The sequence below is a fragment of the Sipha flava genome, unplaced genomic scaffold, assembly GCF_003268045.1.
Source record: "Sipha flava isolate LNK unplaced genomic scaffold, YSA_version1 197_pilon_pilon, whole genome shotgun sequence".
In the NCBI taxonomy this organism is placed as follows: Eukaryota; Metazoa; Arthropoda; class Insecta; order Hemiptera; family Aphididae; genus Sipha; species Sipha flava.
Genome location: NW_020272774.1, coordinates 841,619 through 841,837, shown reverse-complemented (window position 1 = coordinate 841,837; position 219 = coordinate 841,619).

Genomic DNA, 219 nt, shown 5'->3' with positions numbered 1-219 from the left:
CGGACGGCCCACAAGGTCCATGCGCGGCAATCCGGCTGCCGATTCTCGGAAATCACTGCGCGCGCGCGCACGTGATGCGGTGTAACTGATACAGGAGTGGGGATCCGGGGAGGGGGAGAGGAGTACGTCAGACGTCTGCCGCGCCATATTGATGATTGGCAACGGCGACAACGAAAAATTATGTATTCCGTACGGACCGTTTTCTCGCTACGACGCCCG